The sequence below is a fragment of the Bos javanicus genome, chromosome 12 (assembly GCF_032452875.1).
Source record: "Bos javanicus breed banteng chromosome 12, ARS-OSU_banteng_1.0, whole genome shotgun sequence".
NCBI lineage: Eukaryota > Metazoa > Chordata > Mammalia > Artiodactyla > Bovidae > Bos > Bos javanicus.
In genome coordinates, this window is record NC_083879.1 from 51,103,673 (window position 1) to 51,121,969 (window position 18,297).

The 18,297-nt window shown below is 36.9% G+C and overlaps 1 long non-coding RNA gene across 1 annotated transcript; it reads left to right on the top strand.

Moving 5' to 3' along the window:
* Positions 1-901: 901 nt before the first annotated feature.
* Positions 902-17,411, top strand: LOC133258080 (uncharacterized). The gene is made up of 4 exons (XR_009739802.1): positions 902-1,053; positions 10,401-10,519; positions 14,603-14,723; positions 16,958-17,411. It is a non-coding gene; the product is annotated as an uncharacterized LOC133258080 (long non-coding RNA).
* The last annotated feature ends 886 nt before the right edge of the window (positions 17,412-18,297 follow it).

An 18,297-nucleotide genomic window follows, 5' to 3' on the forward strand; every position in this document is an offset into this window, starting at 1 on the left:
AGAAGTTCATGTCACACAGTCGCTAACTCTTTGATAAATTTCATTCCATCCTCTTAAGTATTTACATATACTTATTTGCCGAGTTTATTCAACTGATTAAGGAAACATATGCTGATCCTGGGCAATGTGCTATATACACTGTGAGAGGACTGTGCTATACACTGTGAGAAGGACTGAATAATGTGTGTGTGTTTGTGCATGTTTGTGCATGTGCATACATGTGTGCATGCACTGCGCTCACGTGACATGCAGTTTGGTAGTACAGAAATACAATGCAGAAAGTCTTATTTGGGGAATAATTTTATATACACATAAAACATAGTGTATACGATAATATATATTTTTATCTTGCTTCATAATATACATAATGAACATATTCCACTTCATTAAAATTTTGTGACGGTATCATTTAAAGTTTATATATTTCTTAGTATGAATGTTCTTTATTTAGACATTTCCCTAATGATAAATATGTTCTTTAGTTTTATTTAGAAACTAAGTAGCAAAATGTTGGTGCTTATATTTTTCTTGTTTCTATGTGCTTTAGGAAAAATTTCTAATTAGGGAATTTGTGTGTCAAAAGCTCAGAAAATTTCAAGATTTAATTCAACTGATTACCTTCCAGAAAGGCTATGGAAATTTCCACTCTCATTGTAGAGTCTATGAGAGAGACAATCATACCATTTCATGCCAACATTCTGTTATTTGAGAAAATTATTACTAACATATTGGTTGAAAATGGCAGCTCTTTGTCTTAGTTTACATTTCCTTGTTAGTAAGTTTGTATATTTCAGATGTGTACACACATGTATAAATATATAAATTTATATTATGCATATGCGTGCATGCTCAGTCATTTCAGTCATGTCTGATTCTTTGTGACCCCGTGGACTGTAGCCCACCAAGATTCTCTGTCCATGGGATTTTTCAGGCAATAATACTGGAGTGGGTTGCCATTTCCTTCTGCAGAGGATCTTCCCAACTCAGGGATTGAACCTGCGTCTCCAGTGTCTCCTACATTGACAGGCAGATTCTTTACCACTGAGCCATCTGGTAAGTTCATATTATGCATATATGAATACATAAAACTTTGTTTTTAATTTTAATAAATTATTAGTTGATGCTTTTTGCTTGAATTTTTTAGAATCTATTTTGTATTTCACTTGTAAGAGTTTAAAATATATTAATTCACTATCATAGTTATGGTTAACTATATTTCCCATTTGGTTTCCCTGCAATATTTTTATGTTGGCTTTTTATGAGCTGTAGAAATTTTAATTTTTTTGTTTTGGTAGATTGATTTTGTGACTTGAAAGCACTGTGCCATCCAGATATCGCTTTTTTATGGTTTTAATATTTTATAGTTCTCTTTTTAATAGATACGGAATTTATCCTGATGTGTTTTATGATGTGAGTAGAACATTGATTTTTTTCTCAATAGTAAATTTGCCTGACATCTTTTATTGAATAGTACATGCCATCTTTTTAATTCAAAACTTTAAAATAATTTTTGAAAAATTTTAATAGCTTTTGCTATACACTAAATAATATTTTCAAGATATATTGATGCCACATATAAAGAAATGAAAATACTGAAACTTGAAAAAGTTAGTCTTTTTGCTCTACTCTCAAGTAGAAAGGCATGCAATGCTGAATTTTCACCCTTTCTTTTTGTCTTTAGAAGTGACATGGTTTATCGATATCACTTGTAAAGGCTTCAAATGCATGTGCATCTAGTTACTCCAGCCAGCTACTTGAAGTATTGGTCAAGTGATGATTTTATGGACTCGAAAGTGTTTTGTATTTTAGTTTTTTCTGTGATTAGATGAATAACAGAAATGGTGCTGCCAGTAAAATGTTGCTTTGAAAAAATATTAAGCAGGAAACATCACAGTATATAATATATTCAAATTTGCTAGCTTTGCTTATCAATAGCAACTCTGGACCATTTTTATGCAACTTCTCTATCTTTTCAGAATCTAAAATTTAATGGGGAAGGGGAACACTTGTCTATGAAGTTACAGTTTATCTTTGCATAGAACTCTATTAAGCAAAAAGTCAAATAGTTGATTTGGAATAACTTGGGGTGAAGAAAGTAGGTAATTTAGAATGCAAGTGAAGTCAAAAGACTGAAAAATCTCAGGTGGGAAGATAGCCTGAGGGTGACCAGGACCAGTTAGAACTGGACATGGAACAACAGACTAGTTCCAAACAGGAAAAGGAGTATGTTAAGACTGTATATTGTCATCTTGCTTATTTAGCTTATATGCAGAGTACATCATGAGAAACGCTGGGCTGGATGAAGCACAAGCTGGAATCAAGATTGCCGGGAGAAATATCAATCACCTCAGATATGCAGATGACACCACACTTACAGCAGAAAGTGAAGAGGAACTAAAGAGCCTCTTGATGAAAGTGAAAGAGGAGAGCGAAAAATTTGCCTTAAAATTCAACATTCAGAAAACGAAGATCATGGCATCTGGTCCCATCACTTCATGGCAAATAGATGGGGAAACAGTGACAGACTTTATTTTTGGGCTCTAAAATCACTGCAGATGGTGACTGCAGCCATGAAATTAAAAGATGCTTGCTCCTTGGAAGAAAATTTATGACCAACCTAGACAGCATATTAAAAAGCAGAGACATTACTTTGCCAACAAAGGTCCATAAATCAAAGCTATGGTTTTTCCAGTAGTCATGTATGGATGTGAGAGTTGGACTATAAAGAAAACTTAGCACTGAAGAATTGATGCTTTTGAACTGTGGTGTTGGAGAAGACTCTTGAGAGTCCCTTGGACAGCAAGGAAATCCAATCAGTCTATCCTAAAGGAAATCAGTCCTGAATATTCATTGGAACGACTGATGCTGAAGCTGAAACTCCAATACATTGGCCCCCTGATGCAAAGAACTGATTTATTTGAAAAGACCCCGATGCTGGGAAAGATTGAAGGCGGGAGGAGAAGGGGATGACAGAGGATGAGATGATTGGATGGCATCACCAGCTCGATAGGCATGAGTATGAGCAAGCTCTGGGAGTTGGTAATGGACAGGGAGACCTGACATGCTGTAGTCCATGGGGTTGCAAAGAGTGAGACATGACTGAGTAACTGAACTGAACTGACCAGGACAGCCTCCTGTCAGAGGGACACACTTTCCTTCAGTGTGCCCCATAAAATAGAATTCAGCACTTAGAAATCAAACACAACATGCATAGGCATGGGAAAGTTCAAACAATCACTGTGGGATGAAGTGGTGAAGTAGTAGGAGCTTTGTCGCGTCAAAACTACGGGAAGATGATGGCTAAATGACACACCATTTCACAAAAGTCACTGAGTACTGTGGTCTCAAACTCTCCAATAAGCTGATTTTTTTAACAAAAATAACAAATTTTTTATCTAATCAGTGTTTTCAGTCTTGAATAAGAATTTGTGTATAGAGTATTACAGTACATGAATTATCTTTATGCATTTTATTAAATTATGTTTCAATGTGGCATTATTGTTGTGCCCTACTACTTCTAAGTGAGGTTTATACTATTATTAAAGTGAATTAAAAACTAGAAAAAAAGAAAGGAAATACAGAAATATCACTATGCAAATTTCCTCATTTTCTTATTTTCTCCAAAATTGAGCTTAAATGGCCTAAAAAAGAGAGCTCTAGAGACTGCTAGATAGATTCTTGTCCCCCATATAATGCTGAAATTGGAGAAGCATACCATCTAATCAATGTACACTCGACCACAGCAATTGAATCCTTCTGACTTCTTTTAGAAAGTGGTTTTGGGATCTGTGGACTATAAGTTTTTCCTTTTTTCTAGGTTGAGATTTCTTTTAGATCCAACTAATATTTTCTATTGGGTATATCAGGAAGCAAAGAGAGGAAACTTAGGAGTAAAAGTGTCTCATCTCTTGAGCTCCTTTTGTAAGCATCAATACCAACTCTGACACCAACAAAATGATTCATTGCATGCTTATTATGTAGCAGGTGCCATTCTAAACACTTTAGATATATTAACTAATTTAGTCCTCATCAGTGTCCTATGAAGTGTTTACAATCATTATCTCCATTTGACGTAGGAGAAGCTGAGGCCTAGAGAGGTTAAGCAGGGTAATGAACTAGAGTCTCAACCAGGGTAATGAAGCTAATAGGTAGAATATAATCTAGTTAAGCAGAAACCTGAAGATTTCCATTAAAATATATGAATAGCTAAAGAAGAAACATTTGATACTGAGAAAATAGGTTTTGAATCAAATGTTTGTAAGGACCGTAGCTAGCCAATTTTTTTTTTAATTTTCTATTTTTATTTTTTTTAAATATAAATTTATTTATTTTAATTGGAGGCTAATTACTTTATAATATTGTATTGGTTTTGCCATACATCAACATGAATCCACCACAGGTGTACACGTGTTCCCCATCCTGAACCCCCCTCCCACCTCCCTCCCCGTACCATCCTTCTGGGTCGTCCCAGTGCACCAGCCCCAAGCATCCTGTATCCTGCATTGTACCTGGACTGGCAATTCGTTTCTTATATGATATTATACATGTTTCAATGCCATTCTCCCAAATCATCCCCGTCTCTCCCTCTCCCACAGAGTCCAAAAGACTGTTCTATACATCTGTGTCTCTTTTGCTGTCTCGCATGCAGGGTTGTTGTTAACATCTTTCTAAATTCCATATATATGCATTAGTATACTATATTGGTGTTTTTCTTTCTGGCTTCACTCTGTATAATCGGCTCCAGTTTCATCCACCTCATTAGAACTGATTCAAATGTGTTCTTTTTAATGGCTGAGTAATACTCCATTGTGTATTTGTACCACAGCTTTCTTATCCATTCCTCTGTTGATGGACATCTAGGTTGCTTCCGTATCCTGGCTATTATAAACAGTGCTGCGATGAACACTGGGGTACACGTGTCTCTTTCAATTCTGGTGTCCTTGGTGTGTATGCCCAGTAGTGGGATTGCTGGGTCATAAGACAGTTCTTGGAGAAGGCAATGGCACCCCACTTCAGTACGCTTGCCAGGAAAATCCCATGGGTGGAGGAGACTGGTAGGCTGCAGTCCATGGGGTCGCTAAGAGTCGGACATGACTGAGCGACTTCACTTTCCTTTTCACTTTCATACATTGGAGAAGGAAATGGCAATCCACTCCAGTGTTCTTGCCTGGAGAACCGCAGGGACGGGGAAACCTGGTGGTGGGCTGCCGTCTATGGGGTCACACAGAGTTGGACACGACTGAAGCGACTTAGCAGCAGTAGCAGCAGCAAGGCAGTTCTATTTCCAGTTTTTTAAGGAATCTCCACACTGTTCTCCATAGTGGCTGTACTAGTTTGCATTCCCACCAACATTGTAAGAGGGTTCCTTTTCTCCATACCCTCTCCAGCATTTATTGCTTGTAGACTTTTGGATCGCAGCCATTCTGACTGGCATGAAATGGTACCTCATAGTGGTTTTGATTTGCATTTCTCTGAGAATGAGTGATGTTGAGCATCTTTTCATGTGTTTGTTAGCCATCTGTATATCTTCTTTGGAGAAATGTCTGTTTAGTTCTTTGGCCCATTTTTTGATTGGGTCGTTTGTTTTTCTGGAATTGAGCTACAGGAGTTGCTCGTATATTTTTGAGATTAGTTGTTTGTCAGTTGCTTCATTTGCTATTATTTTCTCCCATTCTGAAGGCTGTCTTTTCACCTTGCTATAGTTTCCTTTGTTGTGCAGAAGCTCCTGGTTATAGTTCCTAACCACTGAAGAGTGAAAATTTAGAGTAGGGTGGCATGGGGGAAGGAAGTGATGATGATGGCTAGTGTGAGATCTCAGAATCTGATAACTTCTAGCTGACTATTCTTCCAGCAGATAGGAAACCTATCATCAAGTCTGGGAAAATAAATTTTAATGAAATAAATGAAACAGTAACCTTTGATATTCATTGTTGTAAAAATAGCTAATTTTCATTTATTTTTTTGGATTGAGGAAATATTTCATATTGCTATCAGCTTCATGATGACCCAAAACAAATGAACTTTCTTTTGTAAGGATGCTCAGTTGAGGAGGTGATATATTTTGTGTTTATCCAGCTATTGACATTTTGTCATTGCCATCATTCACACACTACATTTTAGAAACTACTAAGAGAAATTGTATTTGCCCACATCCCCACATTGTGACCAAAAAAAAAAAAAAAGAGAGAGAGAGAAGGAACATATAAAATATTTATCTAAGCTCAAGTTTGAAGAAAGTAGTTTAATTTCTTAGAAAGGTTTTCTTTGCTGGCAATATAATTCTGTAAAAGATTTGACAATATATTGATAAAAAGGCTTTCGCTTTTCTAGCACACACACGAAAAGAGTTCTCTTCAATGGAGCCTCATCTTTCTTTTTCTTTCTCTTTTCTTCATTTTTTACCAAAGGTTTTCTTGTTCTTCAGAAATTCAGTCAGAAGAGCAGGTTTCAGGTGTTAAGAGCTGAAGTTCATAACATCGAGCACAACATTCTGCAGACAGGCCATGTGCCATACGTGGTCAAGTCCATAAAATAGCAATTGTTATTATGCATGCAAGTGTGCCCAGTAGTGTCAGACTCTCTTGTGACCCCACATACCACAGTCTACCAGGCACCTCTGTCCTTGGGATTTCCCAGGCAAGAATACTGGAGTTGATTTCCTTCTTCAAATTGTTATTATATCACTCTCAAATTTGATTATTTTAGGGATATGATTATTAAAGTAAAATGTGAATTAATTTTAATAGATAATTCCGCAAGGTACACAGCAATAAAAACTAGGATTATAGCTTTTTATTCTATGTACTTCTCTATTTAGATACAAATTTGTTAAGCAAATTCAGAGAACATTTACCTATAAACTAAAGTTTATTTTACTTTTCTACTCTATTTCCATTAACTCTTTACCCTAGATGTAACTTCTGGAAAAATCTAGTGTGTGTTTTTCTTGAAATTTTTCATAATGTGCAAATATAGATGAATAATGGACGTAGCTATATACTTCGAGGATTTTAAAAGAATATGAGGTTATAGCATACCTATTATTCTACACATTGCATTTTTTTACTTAATATGTCTTGATGATATTTGCTAACTTATATATTTTGAGTGCTAATTATTTTTTTAAGAATTGTTTTTAAATCACCCCCAACTAGAGTGGGTGACTCTGTACACACAGTCCATGTAAGGAATGTAAGGAATTGAGATACAGAGAAGCATAAAATCAAATGGAAGTGCCAGCAAACCAGTGCTTCAGAGCACCAAAGAGACTTTGAAGTCTAGTCTCTATGGCTATGTATTCCTTTTAAAATTTTTTTTCTTTTTTATTGTGGTGAATGCCGCATAACAGAATAAAACATACTATTTTAATCACATTTAACTGTACTATTCGGTGGCACTAAGTACATTCACAATGTTGTACGACTCTCACCATCATCCATCTCTTGAAATTTTCATCTTCCTAGACTGAAACTCTGTCTCCATTTAACACCAAGTCCCCGTTTCTCTCCTCTCCAACCCCTGCCCTCTGATCCTTGCAATTGACTAGTGTACTTTCTGACTCTATGAATTTGACTACTCTAGGGAGAAAAATGGAGAAGGAAATGGCAACCCGCTCCAGCATTCTTGCCTAGAGAATCCTGTGGACAGAGGAGCCTGGTGGGCTGCTGTCCATAGGGTTGCACAGAATCAGACACGACTGAAGTGACTTAACATGCATGCATGCACTGGAGAACAAAATGGTAACCCATTCCAGTATTCTTGCCTGGAGAATCCCAGGGACAGAGGAGCCTGGTGGGCTGCTGTCTGTGGGGTTGCAACAGAGTCAGACACAACTAAAGCTACTTAGCAGCAGTAACAGCAGCAGCAGGGAGAAAAAAGGGAGGTATAGTTATGTATATTTGCTTCACACTACAGTAATGATTGTTTTTTTCTCTTCACTTTCTCTGAAAACGTACTCATTTTCTGTGCATTTTCTCCCAAGTATGTTCCATGAGCCATCTAGTCAATCGTCCCAGGCAGCAGGGATTGTATGATGCCCCTCATTCCATCAGAGGACTTTCATAAATCCCAAATCATTTGCTAACCCTTACCTTCTGAAATCCTCTCTCATTTCTAGAAGCAACTCAAGTCACGATAAACTTTGTACTTTCACCTCCAGCTTGATGCATTTCCTTTTGATTCTTTGAAGGCAATCTGGTGTTCTCACTTGCATACTTTTGTTATCCAGTAGTGTCGACACTGTCGGAACACAAAGCCAATGGCAGAAAACGAGTCCACAGCTGAGTAAACACTTGTTGCAGAATATCCTCAGTGCTGGATAAAAGGGTAGAGTCTTTGCTCAGTAGAATGTGCCTCACCGGTTCTCATTGACTGCAGACTCAAGGCATGGGAAAAATACAAGGACACATTTACTGACACATACATAATATTTACTGTAAAATATTATGATATAGACATACCACAGGCACAAACTTATATACAATATTCCTTAGTGGCTCAGATGGTAAAGAATCTACCTGCAATGCAGAAGACCTGGTTCAGCCTGGTGCTCTGTGATGATCTAGAGGGGAGGGTTAGAGGGGGAGGCTCAAGGAGGAGAGGATTTATGTATACCTATAACTGATTCACTTTACTGTATAGCAGAAACTAACACAATATTGTAAAACAATTATATTCCAATAAAATTTAAAAAAAAATTAGAAGTTACCAACTCAGCAAGGACTTGAAGGGCTAAAAGCCCACCACCCCCCCCCCAAAAAGAAAAAATAAAGCAAAATAGGCCAGTACCAAATTTGGTACCAGTTTTCCCTTTAAATCATTTGCCTATTCTAATAGAGATCACTGAGATGCTTAGAAGCTGAGAAAATCTTCTGTCAGTTTTGGGGGTGGTATAGAATTAGAAACTAGAGTCCAGGGACTATCAAGAAGGAAGGTCCTAATATATACTGGAGTCCTTCACTGAACATTGATGATGGACTATACCCCCGGAATAAGTGGTTTTTTATAAAGAGTGTCCTTCACAAAGGCCGAAGTTTTGCTTTGAAGCAGCTCGATGCCAGATGGATTAGATCTTGACCATAACTGCCTGCCAGGGTGCTCATTCAGAGACTCAAATTAGCTCTACAACCTTTCAGATGAAATTCCTGCCTTTTAATCACAAACTGGCAATTGGAATGGAAATGAGATTACATGATCAAAACACCGTGAAAAGATAAATGGAAAATAGACATAGACCCACAGGAAATCCAGACACTAAAGTCAGTGAACAAGGGCTTTAAGATAACTGTGCTCCAGTTCTCCTGGTTACTGCTGTTACCTAGAGTATGAATGCAAGCTCCCCTGGTTGATTTTGCCAGTTCCTGCTACCTGCCCGTGATCCCTTTCAGATCACTTGAATTCCCTCCCTTTGCTTTAGGTGCTGTTTTCTCTAGTGAAGTGAAAGTCACTCAGTCGTGTCTAACTCTTTGCGACCCCATGGATTATACAATCCATGGAATTCTCCAGACCAGAATACTGGAGTGGGTAGCTGTTCCCTTCTCCAGGGGCTGTTTTCTCTATGGGAATTGCTATTTCTTGGTTGAGTGCATATTTGTAAACTTGTGACTGAAGACACATTTCCAAAAATTGCCCATTTATACTCTCTCTTGTCCAATTCTTCATTACACAGTGCTCTCAAATGAGCTTTTTCCCCAAATCTATTAATATAATAACCTTTCTTCCCATTAACAGTGAAGAATCAGCAGAAACCTTAAGGCAGATGTGAAAGTCAGTTATTTTAATTGGAAATAGCCTTGGGTATTTTTTGCCAGGTTTGGGTGTCCCACATAGAACTACACAAAAGTAGAGACTGGGGATCCCAGACATTTTTCAAGTTTATGTTTTTTGGTAAAAACTGTCTCATTGGATAATGAAGCTCAGTTCCCTAACACAATGGAGAATTAGATCAAATGGCCTTTCTTCTGTGGGCCATGGCATTGGACACTTTCCTTGCTCTTTGGAACCCTTATCCCAAGAAGGAGTTTAGGACTTCAGTTGAGGACTGAAGATGCCTGCAGGTGACTGGCTGAATCATCTCCAAAAGAGCATCCATCATGTAGCTCCTACTTACATAAGAACTATAGACAACTGAGGTTTATTTTAAAGAGTCTGTGATCTGTAGACCCAGGAGAAGGAAACTGCAACTCACTCCAGTATTCTTGCCTGGAGAATCCCTGGACCGGGGAGCCTGGTGGGCTACAGTCCATGGGGTTGCAAAAGTCAGACGTGACTTAGCAACTAAACCACCATGATCTGCAGAGAATTCCTTACTTGGAAGTCTACTGGTAGGAAAGGAGGAATCTAAGTTCACCTTTGTAAGAGACCATGTAGATGTAGTTGACATTTTTACTGTCCTCTAACAGGCCTGCCCTCTTTGTCTGGTATCAGCAGTGTCCCAACTCCATTCCTGTTCCCTTACCACTCTAGTGAAGCAATCAATAAAGAGACATGGATGGACCTAGAGAGTATCATACGGAGTGATGTAAGTCATAAAGAGAAAAATAAATATTGTATATTATTAATAATGTATATATGCGGAATCTGAAAAAAATTTGTGTAGGCAATCTGATAGCAAAGTAGAAATAGAAACACACTTAGAGAACAAATGTATGGACACCAAGTGGGAGAGAGGGGTGGGATGAATTGGGTGATTGGGATTGACATATATACACTATTGATACTACTTATAAAATAGGTAACTAATGATAACGTACTGTATAGCACAGGAAACTACTCAATGCTCTGCAGCGACTCAATTGTCTATGGGAAGGAAATCCAAAATGGGATATATGTATGAGCTTCCCAGGTAGAAAAGTAGTAAAGAAAGAAAAAAAAAAAAAAGTAGTAAAGAATCTCTACCTGCCAGTGTAGGAGGTGCAAGAGACACAGTTTCGATCCCTAGGTTGGGAAGATCCCCTGGAGTAGAAAATGGCAACCTGCTCCAGTATTCTTGCCTGGAAAATTCCATGGGTAGAGGAGCCTGGTGAGCTACAGTTCACGGGCTTACAAAGAACTGGACGTGACTGAGCACAGCACACAACACACACATGTATACATATAGCAAATTCCCTTTGTTCTACAGTAGAAACTAACACAATATTGTAAAGCTGCTGCTGCTACTGCTGCGAAGTCGCATCAGTCGTGTCCGACTCTGTGCGACTCCATAGACGGCAGCCCACCAGGCTCCCCCATCCCTGGGATTCTCTAGGCAAGAACACTGGAGTGGGTTGCCGTTTCCTCCTCCAATGTATGAAAGTGAAAAGTGAAAGTGAAGTCGCTCAGTCGTGTCCGACTCTTAGCGACTCCGTGGACTGCAGCCCACCAGGCTCCTCTGTCCATGGGATTTTCCAGGCAAGAGTACTGGAGTGGGTCACCAGTGCCTTCTCCGATTGTAAAGCTACTATACTCTAATAAAAATTTTGAAAGTATAAAGATACATTGTCTTTATAGTCAGATAGATAGACTTATGATCCAGGACTGGCCAAATCTGGGTCAGAGTCCCCTATTATATGTGCTTTGTCCTCTTCCCTACACACACACACACACACACACACACACCACATCCCATAGGCACACATACATACCACTGAAGCAGGGAGAGATAACAGAGAGTTTCTCCCTTTTTCTTTGTTGCTGGAGTTGATAACTGGAATTGTTTGTGACAATACTTGGCCTTCTGTACATCTTATGGATAATGGAGAGAGAGAGATGACCAATCATTTGGTTATTTGATCCCTGAATCTGCATTTGGCAAGTCCAGCTCTAGGCTTGACTTCTCAGTCCTGTGAGGCAACCTATTACTTATCTCAGAAGGCAGGTTTCAGTTGAGTTTTGTCACTTGCACTGAGAGTCCTGAGTAGCCTAAAAATGAGAATGGATGGAAATTATCCAAAATGAAGAGCTGTGTTAAAAAACAGCAGAGCCTCCTCTGACTTGGGGAATAATGAGAAAGCTCATCAGATTCAAAGTAATTCTAGCCCAGCTGAAGTAGAAACGGATTCTAGGGTCTTTATCACAGTTCTACTAACTCTGTACATCAGATACTTGAGAAATATTACACATATTCTTTACAAGCATAGTTTAAAGATATTTCCTCTTGTCCTTTCTAAAGGAGAAGCCACAATAAAAATTGGAGCTCAAGAAATGCATCAATTTTTCAGAATGCCTTTAAGTTCTGTATCAAACAGTGAATTACTTTATGTTAAAGGGGCTTATGTTTTTGAAAATTATTATATAATAGGGATTATTTTAAGTATGTTTTTGAATCATTAACATATTTACTGATTCTCTCCTGTGCTGTGCTGTGCTTATCTGCTTAGTTGTTTCCGATTCTTTACAACCCCAAGAGCCCTCCAGGCTCCTCTGTCCATGGGGTTTCTCCAGGCAAGAATACTGGAGTGGTTGCCATGCCCTCTTCAGGGGATCTTCCCAACTCAGGGATCGAACCCAGGTCTCCCACATTGCAGGTGGATTCTTTTCTGTCTGAGCTATCAGGGAAGCCTGATTCTCTCCTACATATTTACTATTATATAATAGTTACGTAACACAAATGCACATTTACCAAATAGAAATATATTTTTACTTTTACATATTAATTCTTATACAACCTTTAAAAGAAATACAGTTTCATTTCTTCAGAAATATTGTATACGTGAAAGGCTTACCACTATACTGGACTTTTCCCCATTATTTAAAAGTATAAGAGTTTTACTGTAATGTATTTTACTGATGTGTATCTTTTTTTTAGATTTTTGAGGTTGAATGTTTTAACGCCACAGAAAATCTTTCCTACGTATGCAGCACTTGAAAATGTAATCATTATTGAAATGAGTTAATCTGAAACTGTAAAACATGAATTATTTATTTACTGTCAACATCAAGACAGAATATGCTAATTTATTTATAACACAGAAGGGCCAACCTATTCAAACAAAATGTGTTTGGGGGATTATTATTAATTAACCAAATTTGATATGGGCATAAGTTTGAGCAAACTCAGCCAGATAGTGAAGGACAGAGAAGCCTGGCATGCTGCAGTTTATGGGGTCGCAAAGAGTCAAATACAACTTAGCAACTGAACAACAACAACTAAATTTTATAGAAACATTTCCAAATTGAATTAAATAAAATAATCATATAATACTGAATAGTTTGAAGTTCTATTTACTTTTCAAACAGTAAATCTCTTTCAGTTGACTGCAGATATCATTGTAATGATCAGTTGCTATGTAATAAGTTGATGTTCTCTATCGCTTTTAGATATATAAGCTCATTTGTCCCGGTTTCAAATGACTGCAGACTGCTGTGTTTTTGAGGTGTTTACTTTCATGGTTTTCTGTCTTCTTCCTCACTGTGAAAATCCCAGCTGTCACTTCTATCACTATGCTAGCATTCAGCCTTCTGTTCTCTCTCTCTCTCATCATTATTCTATAAGTCTCATGTGAACCTGGTCTATTTTGGCCTCTCAAAACTCTCTTTGGCTGACTTCTTGATTCTGAAATGTGAGGTTGATGGATACTAGTCCCTGAATAAATGAAGAGGCCATTTAATTCCCTTTTAATGATGAAGAAAATGCTGCCTGTTTTCAGGTGGTGAAAACTGGCATTAGAAACCTCAGATAATGTTGAAAAATATATTATGACCGGTAGGAAAAAAGAATATTTCAACACATTATATAAATAGAAAACATTTTCAGTAATTATGCCTTGAATAAAGAAAGACTTTTGAAGAGTCCTTTTCTGTCCCATTGTTGTTTTGATTTGAAAGGCCCTAAAAGTAAGGGTTTGTTTATTACATTTGTAAAAGGCCAAGAGCGCATGAAAACTTCCCCCAAATGGATTCATCAATAATTCAAGAACAAAGTACAGAGGTTTATACAACATATAAAACTGAAAAGCCAAAAGATAGCATGGTCTAGAAACTCACCAGGGAAAAACTAAAATGACAAATTTGGTTCATCACCACCTTGCAAATGCACGGTGTTAGCAAACACTTGACTTCCTTTTTCTAAAGTGTAAATGGCATTTTATTTAGCTGAAGACATCGACATATGGAAGATGTTTGGTAATTTATGCCAGGTGAATAATTACTTCATAAATTAATGAACAAGCTATTATTGGACATTGACTATTTGCACAGCACACCCCAGGTGGTATGGGGGAAGCGGTAATCAAGCCACGTCTTGCTGTTGCTATGCCCACGGGACATCCTGCCATCAGATTATAACTGTTTCCTGTCAAAAAGAAATCCTGTTTAAAATTGACAGTCATATATGTTTCAATTTCTAAATGTCCCACTAGAGATAATTAGAAAAATTAGGACAGTAGTATAGCAATGTAGGCAAAGACAAATAATTCTTCTAAAATATGTCTGATTAAAATAAATTTTATTATAAAAAGAGTTTGAGTTCTAGCTGCTCAGAGTATTTTTGGTTTTGTCTTGGGCTTAAAATGGCAAGCTGTTTTTTTTTTCTCATAAAGTTTAAGAGATAGTTAAGAGCAGAATTACAAGAAACAAAATAAATTATTTACTCTATGTTCTCTTTTATGTTCTTTGTTGTATTTAGTTAACTTCTCATATGAAGATGTATATTTGTGGTCAAAAGGAAAAGGGGATTCCTTTGGAAGAATATCTTGTTGTGATCAACCCAAGTGCAAAGGGTGAGGTGTCCTCTGAAGTAATTCTGGGTAAGAAATATATATGAAAAAAGGAAGAATGAATCTAGGAAAATATTATGTGGTGTGTTTCCAGTAATGCCAGATAGATTAAAAATTCTAAAATACCCTTGACACAAAATTCATGAACAGGCTATGTGATAAACAATCTATTGCTGTTCAGTTGCTAAATTGTGTCCCGCTCTTTGCTATCCCATGGACTGCAGTGTGCCAGGCTTCCCTGTCCTTCACCATCTTCTGAAGTTTGCTCAAACTCATGTCCATTGAGTCAGTGATGCCATCCAATCATTTCTCCCTCCGTCACCCACTTCTCCTCTAGCCCTCGATCATTCCCAGAATCAGGGTCTTTCCCAATGTGTTGGCTCTTTGCATCATGTGGCCAGAGTATTTGGAGCTTCTGCTTCAGCATCAGCCCTTCCAATGAGTATTCGGGGTTGATTTTCTTTAGGATTGATTGGTTTGATCTCCTTGCAGTCCAAGGGACTCACAAGAGTCTTCTCCAGTACCACAGTTTGAAAGCATCAATTCTTTGGCACTCAGCCTTCTTTATAATCCAACATTCACATCCCTACATGACTTCTGTAAAAACCATAGCTTTGATTTGTGGACCTTTGTTGGCAAAGTAATGTCTCTGCTTTTTTATATGCTGTCTAGTTTTGTCAACTTTTCTTCCAAGGAGCAAGCATCTTCTAATTCATGGCTGCAGTCACCATCTGCAGTGATTTTGGAGCCCAAGAAAATGAAGTCTGTCACTGTTTCCACTGTTTTCCCATCTATTTGCCATGAAGTGATGGGGCTGGATGCCATGACCTTAGTTTTATGAATGTTGAGTTTTAAGCCAGCTTTTTCACTCTCCTCTTTCACTTTCATCAAGAAGCTCTTTAGCTCCTCTTTGCTTTCTGTCATAAGGGTGGTGTCATCTGTATATCTGAGGTTATTGATATTTCTCCCAGCAATCTTGATTCCAGCTTGTACTTTATCCAGCCCAGCATTTCATATCATGTACTCCACATATAAGTTAAATGAGTAGAGTGACAATATGCAGCTTGACATACTCCTTTTTCAATTTGGAACCAGTCCATTGTTTCATGTCCAGTTCTAACTGCATACTTGCCCTCATATAGGTTTCTCAGGAGACAGGTAAGGTGGTCTGGGATTCTCATCTGTTTAAGTGCATAACTTAACCCTAAAGAAGCATATTTTCAAGGACTAGTGATGAAGGTGAACTTGGAAAGGAGAATAGAAAGACACTCTGAATCTAGGCTGTTCTGTAGAGTTTAGAGGAATATTGTATATTTTTATAGTCAAGGGACTTGAGTTGTAATGGCTACATGGAAGTGGAGTGGCGAGATAAGGTTTTAAACTCCTATAAAGAAGGGAGTTTAAATTAAAACCTCATAAATTCTAGAATTCTTAAAGGACAATGTCACTGTATAATATCTCTGCTACTGTCTAAGGAAGATGACAGGCAAGTTTGCCCATCTTGTTTTGTACTTTGAAGAGATTAAAATAAAAATCTACTGTGATAATCTGTCTCTCTATCCCTCTCTGTGCATGGATTTGGACTTGGAATTTATGTACCAATGTGATTTTAGTGAAAAATAAAAATTAATATTTCAAAATGGTTCTCGATGGGCAATACTTATGGGACACCTAGAAGAAGCAAATGTAAAATCTCTCCAGAGAACTCACTCCAACTTAGCTCTCCCAAGTTTCCCATGAATGAAATTTCATCAAACTTGACTTTGCAATTTAAAATAACAAATACAAAAGGAAACAATTATCAATTAGTTATAGTCATTGGAGACCGAAAGAACATATTAAAATACAGAGAACTTTGAACTGTGTGTGTAATTGGATATCAATTATGAAATAGTTATGCTTAAAATAATAGGAATGACAAAACATTTAATTTTAAAAAATGAAACAAAGATACCAAAAGAAAACCTCCAGACTTGCAAAAGAAAAACATACTTTCTTTGAAATTTTGCATACATTTTAGAAATTTGACACAATTACAAATGTGAACAAATGGTCACATGTAGATACCCCCAAATTAGAGAATATTCACATTTTTTTCTGAAGGACACATGAAATTTTGCAAAAAATTTGGACACATTATAGATTTATAGAACAAGTTTTAACAAATTTTAAATAATTTGTAGCAGATAAGCAAAAATTTTTTTTCAACTATAATGCAATTAAATCAAGTATGTGCTCAGTCGTATCTGTTTGCCACTCCATAGACTGAACCCGTCAGGCTCCTCCATCCATGGGATTCTCCAGGCAAGAACACTCAAGTGGGATGTGGTGCCCTCCTTCAGGGCAAATCAAGTGTAAGAAAGACTAAAGAAAGGCTAATAGAAAGTAAGTGAATTTTCAAAATGGGAAAAGGCAAGAAGACAGCACTTGAGGCAAAGACAGGGTTTGCTTTCTTATGCAGATTTTCTTATGAATCATTACCATGTAATTCAGGTTATGATTTTTCACATAAAGTCTCTTGGAAAGTTAACAGCATTTTTTGAATGACTCCTTTTTTTCTGATACAATGAAGTTTCACACAAAATGAAAATTAGTTAATGTAAGAAAAAGCATTTTAGCATTCTGATTTCCAAAACAATAATCAATTTACTCCTACAACAGTCTCTAGTTAGAAAATATTATATGAAACAAATTTAAATTTGTATCATGTTCGGGTGACCCCCCAGCCCCCCAAAAAACATTATGCTTTGAGGATTTCACTTAGCAGCAGGATAGTAGTCTAATGATCCCACTAGTGAGGAAAGTATTAATTGATAGAACAGAATGATATTTCCCTTGTTGTATGTTTTTATAACTACCAACTTTCCCTACTATTTTATTAATACTTATTATTTTTAATGTTTCCCTCGAGTTCTAGGAACATAATCCCATAAATGGCCAATAAATATGTTTTTTGTCTTTTTCTTTCCTACGTAAAGCTTATTTTTTTGCTTCAATTCTTACCATTCCATCTGTTTCCAAACAATATCAAATAACAGAGATACTATTATTATTTGATTCATTGATTTAATGATCACATTTCTAGTCAAGCAATTTAAGGAGTAGTTTAAAAATATTCTCAGTGTAGGAACAGTTGTCTTTTGGCTTCTACTTCATTTTAGTTAAGATTGGCTATTTACTTCTTAGTAAATTCACTGTATGGTGACAATTTGAAAACATTTTCGTTATGTTTTATATTCTGTTTGCATTAGTTTGTGGGTTTTGCCTTTTTCTTGATGATTTTAATATAGTTTTGTCATTTTATTAAATTTTCAAAGAACTAACTCTTAGATTTATCAATTCCACTGTGTAATATTTGTGTTTCTGTTGTAATTTTTAGTAATTCTCTAGTAATTCCCCAGTGTCCCAAAGGATTGATTTTTTTTGTATTTATATGAAATTTAAAGTGGAAGCTGAATTTATTGTATTCTTTCTCACTCTCCAACAATATGCACATGTAATTTAAGGTGTTTATTTTTGAATATAACACTGCCCACTTACCTAGCTTTTGATATTTTAGGTTCTTATTTTTACTGATTTACAAAAATAACTGATGGTTATTTTT